This window comes from Citrus clementina, unplaced genomic scaffold (genome assembly GCF_000493195.1).
Source record: "Citrus clementina cultivar Clemenules unplaced genomic scaffold, Citrus_clementina_v1.0 scaffold_2, whole genome shotgun sequence".
NCBI classification, from domain to species: Eukaryota; Viridiplantae; Streptophyta; class Magnoliopsida; order Sapindales; family Rutaceae; genus Citrus; species Citrus x clementina.
In genome coordinates, this window is record NW_006262688.1 from 28623786 (window position 1) to 28633441 (window position 9656).

Genomic DNA, 9656 nt, shown 5'->3' on the forward strand with positions numbered 1-9656 from the left:
GGACTGTGCAAAGACAATATTACCCTTAACAATAGTTTGTAGACGGAAATAACTAAAAAAAAAAAATCAAAATTGTTGGCTATTTTACCCTCTTTAAATTATTGATATTTTCTTAAAGTTCCTACAAAAAAGATAAAATTAAAAACTTAAAAAATCCTCTTTAAATTATTGATATTTCCTTAAAGTTCCTACAAGAAAGATAAAATTAAAAACTTGAAAATGAAATAGTCATAATCTTGACCTATGATATTGTAAATCTTTGGAATTGACAAGGATAAAATTGTCAAAAAATAGGGTTTGTGCTTTTTGCGCCAACAATTTTAGTTTTTTTTTTAGTTATGTCAGTCTACAAACTATTGTTAAGGGCAATATTGTCTTTGCACAGTCAACTAACGGTCAATGTTAAAATTAACTGACGGTAGGGGGTTTTTTATAAATAAACAAATTCTCGACATCTACTTGCAACAAGCCCAAACCTCAGGGGAGGTTTTTAAAAATTAACCGTTTTTAAATCCTTTTCAAAGACAAAACTATTTTGTTTTGAATACTAAAAGTTGTCAAAGATCCATCAATCCCCTATTGAAAAGTCGCGTAAAGTATGATTTGCATTTTGAAAAAATAAATGCATATCTCTCATGGAGATTTGTTTGTCGTCTACAATAGAGGTGGGCAATGGGTCGGACGGCACGAGGCACGACACGGCACGAGCACGTTTGGATAAAGCACGCAGCACGGCACGACACGCACGTGGGCCGTGCCGAGCTTAGATTTTAGGTACGTGGGCCTTAAAAGCACGGCACGCGAAAAAGCACGCAATAAGCACGTTTCATTTTTAATGAAAGTAAACTTAAAATTTTATAATTTTATAAATAACTTGAAATTGAATCTTTTAATATATTTTATTAGCTCAAGTTTTTTAAATTTATTTAATTATTAGTTTGAAAAAAATTATAATTGATTTATGTTTATAATTTATTAAATAAATAATTGATATCATGATTTTAATAAATAAAATTATAAATATCATGATTCTATAAATATGTATTAATATTATTATAAACTGTGATATATGACTTTACGTAATTCTAAGTTAACAATTAAGTTAACTTTTAAAAAAAATTATTATTATTATTGTTGTTAAGTATTAAAAAAGAATTCTAATATCATAGAGTCAAACTTAACAACTAACATTACATTCTCTTATTATTATTAATTTATTATTATTGAATATGGACTTGAATTTTAAATTTGTTATTCTATTAAATTTAAATAAAGCCACATGGATCCAAAAAAAGTACATAAGATTGAAAAAAAATAAGACAACAACTTGACATGCGCTTTTAAAAAAATAAAAAAGGAAAAAAGCTTAGTGGACTATTTTTCCTAGGCACGGCACGGCACGAGTGTGAACGAGCACGAGCATGTGTGGGCACGGCACGTTTGCCGAGCTGGCATGACACGAGCACGAGCACGCGTGGGCTTCCTTTGATTGGCCTGGGTCAGCACGGCACGGCCCGTTGGCCATCTCTAGTCTACAAATCATCTGCTAATGAAATTATCACCCTAATAAATATCCTTTACAAGTTACTATTGATGCCGAAATCCGATTGAGTTGGTTAGTGACTCACTCCTAGATTCCTGCATCAGCATTAATTTTTTTTTGTGGTGAAACGGCTTGCCAATCATCAAGGATGTCCTGTGATGGCCAATTAATAATCTGCAAATACTTTAGATTTTTCAGGACTTTTTTAAGCATCGAGAATTATCGTACCATCTTCAATGCATTGACGTTATTGGGTTGAATACGTTACTTGAATCATGCGTTAGTGTGCCTGTTACAGAGTAGTTCTTAAGCAGCAATTATAGCAGTTGGGCGTGCGTGGACATTATGCCCAACTTTTCGAAAGGAACTCGTCAATTAAACTTAATTAGGGTCTTTAAACCGACCTAGTTCTGGTCTCCTCAAACCTATCTGCTCGAAGTCACTAAAATTACCTCCTAGTGGAGAAGACCAGCTCAAGGTCACCAGAATTACCACCTGGTCGAGATGGTCTGCACATTCATTTTCTCACTTTTACTTGGAGAACATGGTCATCCTATTTAATTTCCTAAACAACAATCCTCCAGTTTCTAGTGTTGAGAGTGAAACAAATCAAGACTGAAAACTCTAAAGTTCATAGTTTTACAAACTTAAAACTTTAAACAACTTATTTTGCTTTCTCTGCTGACCATGCCATCGGTGAGCAGGTTTCGTCAGTTGAAAGTTTTATGCATTGCCTAGAGGAAGTTTCAAGGCTTTTAACCTTTAACTGACTTAAGCAATTTTAAATTACTCTTATCAGTTTAAGGTCTTATGTCTTATCTAGAATAAGCTTTAAAACTTCTAACCTTATACTGACTTAAGTAACATTAAACAACTCTTGTCAGTTTAAGGTTTTATGTTTTACTTAAAATATATTTTAAAGTTTTAACCTTTTATTGATTTTCTTTACTTTTTTTAATGCCTTGTAAAATATTAATAAATTTTATCTATAAACTTTGCTGGTCTTCTCAATGCTAGCCTACAACTCCCATTTCATAATTTGCTTTCACATTGAGCAACTTTCAAGAAATTAAGTTAATTAAGTTATACCATCAGCCCAAATATGAGCACAATCAATTTAATGAATATAAGTTATCCTCATCTCACATAGCAAGACTTAGAGAAATAATTAAATTTTCGTGGAAAATTTGCATGTAAATCAAAATATAACTTCTGACCTGTTCTGATTCCTGCAAACATGTGCTTTGAAAGTACTGTCGTATGAGCTTTTTGCTTCAAACCCTTAAATATGGATCTTTGGTGGGTGTTTTTCATTCAAACTATGAACTTCATTCTGCTCTATTGTCATGATATACTTCCCTTGCAACTTTTGAGTTTGCTTTAATTGTCAATTTACTATTTTTTCCAATTTTGTTTCTGTTACTGCTTTAGCTTCTATTTGTCAACCTTGCCTCTAGCTTACTCAAGATGTCTTTTGGGAGGCTTAAGAAGACATTTCTATGATTTGTAACTCATAAAAAATATGAGTAGAGAAACAACAAAACTCATTTAGACATTTTATCATATACTTGGTAGACATAACATTAATATCGTGATTATATAATTATCTTCCTGGTGATTACCAAAAAATTTCACAAACAAGATAACTAAACTAAGATGGCTTATGCAAAAAGGGTAAAGATATATTCTCAAGCATAAACGCCAAACAGGTAATGAAGATAAGCATGTTATCCCAAAAATATGATTAATTAAATACAAATGATAAGCACATGATCTTGTAAGTTCTGATGCCATGCGTCGTACCGGATTTAGAACTTATGCTCACAATTACGAGGCATGCAGTAAATGAAAATTTGATTCTAAATTTGGGTAAAAGCTCGTTTAGTCCCTATATTTTAAAGTTAGTATCCGTTTAGTCCCTATATTTTTAAAAATATCTCAAATCATCCCTACCATTAAATTATTGACACTTTTGCCATTATCTTTTGTTCCTTTTAACTTATTTTTATAATATTGCTCTATTATAATAATTTTTTAGACATTATTAAAAAGAAAAAAATAACCCTATTATAATAACTTTTTTAGAAATTATTAAAAAGAAAAAAATAAATTACCAGTTTAACACCAAAAAATAAAATAAAATAAATATATATATATTAATTTTTGTGGAACACACTCTTGAGTTAAAATATTAATTTTTCTAAAAAAATTGATAATGTAATTTTTTACGATATTAATTTTTTAGACATACGTGAGCTTCCACAAAAATTAATATATACTTTTTTTGTTTTTATTTTATTTTTGAGTTTAATTTGATAATTTAATTTTTTATTAATATCCAAAAAAGAAACATTATTGTAAAAATATAATATTGTAAAAGCAAGTTAAAAATAATAAAAAATAATGGCATAAGTGTCAATATTTAGTAGCAGGGATGTTTTGAGGTGTTTTTAAAAATACAGGGACTAAGTGGACACTAACCTCATAATATAGGGACTAAACAAGCTTTTACCCTCTAAATTTTCATGCAATAATGCACGTGAATGGCAACTTAAACAAACTGAACTTGTGATCTAGTCAAGTTGGCGATGAAAGAATATTTCCTATGATCAAATTGGATTTATGCTCACAATTACCAAAATTGTGCAATCAAATAAATTGATTTTCATAATTTCATGTTGTAAGCCGTGAAATGTTTTGGATGAAATGAAGAATCAAGTTCGCATCAAGCTAGTATATGAATTGAAGTGAAAAGCTGTATCGATGACTTACCGATTGAATAAGCAAATTTTTTCAATACGTTGATTTGGTCATTGGCCTATGGGCAGGGTTTAATCGATAATTACTACCATCAATTTAATTTGCTAATCACTTCTGCTTTGGCCAGATCTAAATTGGTAGAAAGAATGATGACTTTTCTTAGGATTCCCCACACACGGTACTAAAATGTTGATGTTGAAATCTAGTCGAGCTGATAATGGAGATCATGTTACTTCGTCAACACTTGAATTTGTTTTGATCGGAAACTGCCACTTGTTGCTCCGTTAGAATTGGAATTGCGACAATGCTTGTTTTTATCTGCAATAACAAAAAACTATTAGGGGGCGTCGGATTTTTTCCGGTGAAAATTCTCTGACGCTCAAGTTAGCAATCGAATTTTCTTGTAAAAAATAGTAATGTCACACCATTAGTGATCTTACGTATTTTTACTGTGTTTTTCTTTTTATCAGATTTTTTTTCCTCTCCCCCTTCCCAAAAAAAGTCATTTTTTTTTCAGGATCTTTCCGGGTTCTTATAGACAACCGTGAATATCGCTTGTTCTTCAATGTACGGTCGTTACCAAATTGAATGTGTCACTTGAATTAAGAGTTAAAGTATCTGTTTCTACATAGTTATTGAGCTGCAGTTATAACGCCTCATCGCGTTTAGACATTATGGCAGTACGTGCTTAGATGTTACGAACGAACTCCCAGGTGGAGTTCAACAATCTGAGTATTAAATAAAGGCCTAAGAATCGGATAATCCAATTTTGGTCTCCTCGCAAGATACTAGTTGCACTTGCATATGCGACTAGATTAATTTCTCCTCGATGTTTTATATTACCTTCACAACATCGATATCTAGTGACTATATTTATATACCCTAAACAGTTACTATATTTTGTATAATTCATAGGCAAATATTATTATGGCAAGCATAGAGGTAAGCATTTGGATCAGGTTAAACCATACAAATCCAAATCTAAAGTCCAGTTTGATTTTGTTTAACCTATAAAATTTAAACGAGCTGAGATTTAGAACCTAATTGGGTCTAATTTCAATTCGGATTCAAACATATATGAACAAAAGTCACACAACTCACACACATCAGACAAGCGGATAAAAACTCGTTTAGTCTCTATATTTTGATATTAGTACTCATTTAAACTTTATATTTTTTAAAATATCTCAAATCATTCCTACTTTACTCTTTTTTTTCCTTTCAACTTACTTTTGCAGTATTATCCTTTTATAATAATGTTTCTTTTTTCCTGTACATTACTAAAAAGAAAAAATTATATTACTAATTTAACCCAAAAAAGAAAATAGAAATAAAATATATATCAATTTTTGCGGAATACTCTACTGAGCAGTTGAACCGTTTGCTTAAAAATATCAAAATCCGTTCAGGTGCACTCGACAACTCACTCACATACACCCACACATCGCGGTCGTTGTCGTTCAGGTGCACTAACATTGCATCTTCTAATCGTTCTTGAACCGTTCACTTCCAATCTACTGCTGCTGGTAAAAAAAAAATCAAAATTCGTAATTGCTAATTACTCTTCTCATCTTCCAAAATAACGACACCATTACACAAGCAAACACCCCCCCCCCTCCCCCGCCGCCAAAAAGAAAAACCCAGACGAGCTCATGGTAAAAAAAATTCAAAATTTGTAATTGCTAATTACTCTCTTCTTATCTTCCAAAACAGCGACACTACTGAATAAGCCGAACAAACAAACACCCCCCCCCCACCCAAATAAAAACAGAACAAATAAGGCCCACTCGGCAACTCACTCACATCCACACATCGCGGCCGCTGTCGTTTAGGTGCACCAACATTAGATCTTCTACCCGTTCTTGAACCGTTAGCTTTCGATCTACTGTCGCTGTCTTTGCCATTGGTGCCTCCTTCTTCACTCACTGTCGTTAGTAGCACAATACGTTAATATTGCATTTACTTGTCAACAATGGAAATCGAATAGAGCAATCAAAATGAAAAAAGTATTTACTTGTTTAATTGAGGAAGAAAATAGGAATGAGATGCATGGATCCCACAAAAAATAAAGAATCGCTACCAAGTTTGTGATTCTAGTAGGGGGGCTGGGAATCCCAATCTCATTCCCGATCATGACAAAAATGTCCCGTTATTTTTTTTTAAAATACCCTCTATCATTGAAAACTATAAATTGAAAAAACAAAAACAAAAACCGAAATCTCAAATAGCAACTGACCCATCTCATCTCTCTCACCTAGAATCGATCAACAGTTCATCACTTTCTCTTGCCGAGAGCAGCTTATCACCAATTACACACGCTGCCGCTCGTCACCGATCAACCGTCACCTGCTTCCATTGCTCGTGACCAATCTCGCATGAGACTAGTTGGATTCGTTGTTGATTATTAATGGTAAGATTGTTGATGATGATGATTTTTATGACAATAATGGTGATGATTGATGATGGTGATGATTATTATTGATGTTGTTATTGTGAATATGATTACAAAGATGATCTAACTGTGATGAGGATGACGAAGATGAAACTGGATTTTGATGTTGATGAAGAAGAAGAGACAAAAGTGACAAGAAGAAAAAGAAGATTATTGTGATGATGATGATGTTGATGAAGAAGATGAAATTGACAATGGAGAAGTAACAAAGAAATTGCAGAGAAAAGAGGAAGGAGAAGGAAAAACGGGAGAGTGATAAAATAATAAGAAAAAATAAAAGAGGAAAAATAATTTATTTATTTATTATTATTATTATTATTATCAATAATTTTCTTAATAATAATAATAATCATATAATAAATAATAAAAATAATAGTAATAATAAATTAAGGGTACTTTTTTAATAATAATATTATTATTAACAATCATTTTTTATTTTTATAATAATAATAGTTATTATTATAATTAATTAAGCTTATTTCGATTCCGATTCTAAGATAAGATAAACACGTCTATAGAATTCCAATCTATTTCAATTTCTACAGTTCAAATAAACAACTTATTTTGAGTTCCATTCGTCATTCTCATTACAGCTTATTCTCATTTCAATGCATTTTGATTTTAGTCAATTTTAATTACTGACAAGTAAACATAGCATAAATTACTTATATTTGCAATTCTAGTGATGAATGAAAAATGGGGTTGTCAATTGAATGTATATCCCAGAAGTAAATATTTTTTTGATTTGTTTGGTTCCAAGGTACATAAACCCATTTGCCTATTTGTCATTTGGACTGTGGAGATGTAACTTCAATACTCAATAGCTTTATAGGATGTAACTTCAATACTCAATAGCTTTATAGTTAATATTTGTTTTTATTCTGCATCGATCCAGGCTGTGATTTGAAATTCCTTAATTTTAGGTGGCTGCTAGTAAATTTTTTCAAATTGATCTGTTGTAACTCAAATTTTCAAACCGAACTGACTCGAATTGCGAACCAAATCGAATTGGGGAATTAGACCCAAACATGAGCAAAAACCGATTTGCCCACCCCCTAGCTAAGCATGTGATACTGCCCGTCTAAGAAACAGGAAAATTCTAATCCTCGAGATAACACGAAAGCATTTCCACAATTTTTATTTTTTTATCTCTCATTCTCCATTTAATAATCTATGCTCAAACACCTGTATCTTTTATTCTATCTCAAGGGGTAAAAAAGAAAAAAAATTAAAGAACAGGGAAAAGATCTAGCAAAGCAAACTTTTGATAAATAATTTTTCAGCTAAAATTAGTTTGTGAATTTGAATCCAATCCAGATCAATATGATAACAAGCAATCTTATCTTCGTTAAAACGATACGAATTAGTTTCTTTTCTTTGTTTGAATGAATGAATGGCCCTTTTATGGTTCATTTTCTAGTTTCTATCCCTCTTTTAAGATCACTAAATCTTAATCTAGTAGCAGAATTTAGTGGCCTTTAATCAATTTAGTACGTAATTCAATAAATGTTTTAAATATGGCATGGCTAAAGAAAGTCTCAGCAAAATATCATTTCATCAACCACTATAGAGTGTAGATCTAAGAAGATATAGTATAAAAATTGAAAGAATCAGAGAAATATCATACCAAAATTTAAGGCATGGAAAGAATAATAGATGGCTTCTCAAACCTCTTAGTCAAGTTCATCAATAATACAAAGAGAGATAGAAAAGAGAGGAAGGAAATGCAGGAAATCCAAGGAATGGGAGGGGTGGGCAAGAAAAATTTTCTTTATCTTTTTTATTGAACAAGAAAAATAGATCGCTTCTTGCCAAGCCTCCCATTCCAGAAATTTCCTCACTTCTTTCTTCTTCTCTTTCTTCCCTGTGTCCCCTCTCCTTCTCCATTCTTCATACGCTCGCTGCTCACCATCACAACCACGACTGAAAGTCTCAAGTCAGGTCGTTGATTGAAATGGCTCAAATAATCCGACTGCTCACATCCCGTTAGGGTTCTTCAATTTTAAGGCTATTTTACATAAAAATCCCTGCCGTTGTAAATTGAATCGTTCCTTCCTGTTTCGACACTTGTAGGGTAATCTCGTCATCTCATGAGATACTTTTATCCTCCACAAAGTTGACACGTCTCCATACGAAGTAAATTATAATACACAATAAAAAGTTCCCACGTAGTGGACGTGGCAGCTTGCTTGCATCACCATCACGCCTTGCCTTAATTTCGCCGCAAGAGTTATTTATTATTAAAATTTGGTTACTTTACGTTTAACATAAGGTGCAATCTTCCACACAATTAATTCGTGGGCTCTATTAAGATCCGGCTCTATTAAGATCCGTAGCTGATAGAGAGAATTATACCAAATTAAATGTACGGTAACAACTTCCTATATTTTTTTATGTTGATTTTTTGAAATGGTGGAGACAGAGATAGGTAAAGGACCGTGCCTACTCATACAAGTTCGCGCTTACTTCGTATCGTATTTATTACGTGCTTCGTATTGTGTCGTACTTAATTTTTTTATTTAAATTTGACCTAACACACGTATCGTTTCATGCCATGCCTTGTCTAAAAAAAATGATATTTTTCTTAATTTTCAAGAGAACATGCCAAGTTATAAGCGTATATACCTTTTTTTTTTCTTTTTAAGATCTATATGCCTCTAGTTAAATTCAACAAAATCATAATTTTAAACTTTATGATATTAGAATTCTTTTTTAATACTTAACAACAATAATACAACAATAATAATAAATTTTTTAAAAAAATTAACTTATCTGTTAGTTTGAACATACATAGAATTATAGATCATAATACATAAAAACATTAATACATATATTTTATATAATCATCATATCATCTATTCATTTAATAAATTATAAACATAAAACAATTAGATTATTTTT

At 31.6% G+C, this 9656-nt stretch overlaps 1 long non-coding RNA gene across 3 annotated transcripts; it reads right to left on the reverse strand.

Moving 5' to 3' along the window:
- Nucleotides 1-5642: 5642 nt before the first annotated feature.
- Nucleotides 5643-8948, reverse strand: LOC18052347. Of its 3 annotated transcripts, XR_002907171.1 has the most exons (4): nt 8383-8948; nt 6558-6684; nt 6107-6228; nt 5643-5826 (listed from the first exon to the last, which is right to left on the reverse strand). It is a non-coding gene; the product is annotated as an uncharacterized LOC18052347 (long non-coding RNA). The 3 variants fall into 3 exon arrangements; XR_002907170.1 differs by lacking the exon at nt 8383-8948 and having other exon boundaries at nt 5643-5823; nt 6558-6879; XR_002907172.1 differs by lacking the exon at nt 8383-8948 and having other exon boundaries at nt 6558-6879.
- Nucleotides 8949-9656: the final 708 nt, after the last annotated feature.